Here is a 256-nt window from a genome sequence, read left to right as displayed (position 1 = left end):
CGTTGCGTACGTCGATATCTATTGATTAAAATATATTGTTTTACTTTATGTATGCTTGTTCTTTCCCTGCATTCCATCTTTCTGATACTTCAAAATATAATATCACCGTGATACAAAATTTCACCTTTCCTCCTGTTATAAAGCCTGTAGAGTCGGCATCGAGATTCTGCCAAGGATGCAGCAGAAACAATATAATATAAAAGACCTTTCAATAGACTTCTTTCCTTTATTTAAGCACGTATCCCTCGCATTTCAT

The sequence above is a fragment of the Penaeus monodon genome, chromosome 27 (genome assembly GCF_015228065.2).
Source record: "Penaeus monodon isolate SGIC_2016 chromosome 27, NSTDA_Pmon_1, whole genome shotgun sequence".
Lineage (NCBI taxonomy): Eukaryota > Metazoa > Arthropoda > Malacostraca > Decapoda > Penaeidae > Penaeus > Penaeus monodon.
Note: the sequence above shows the minus strand (reverse complement) of the source record.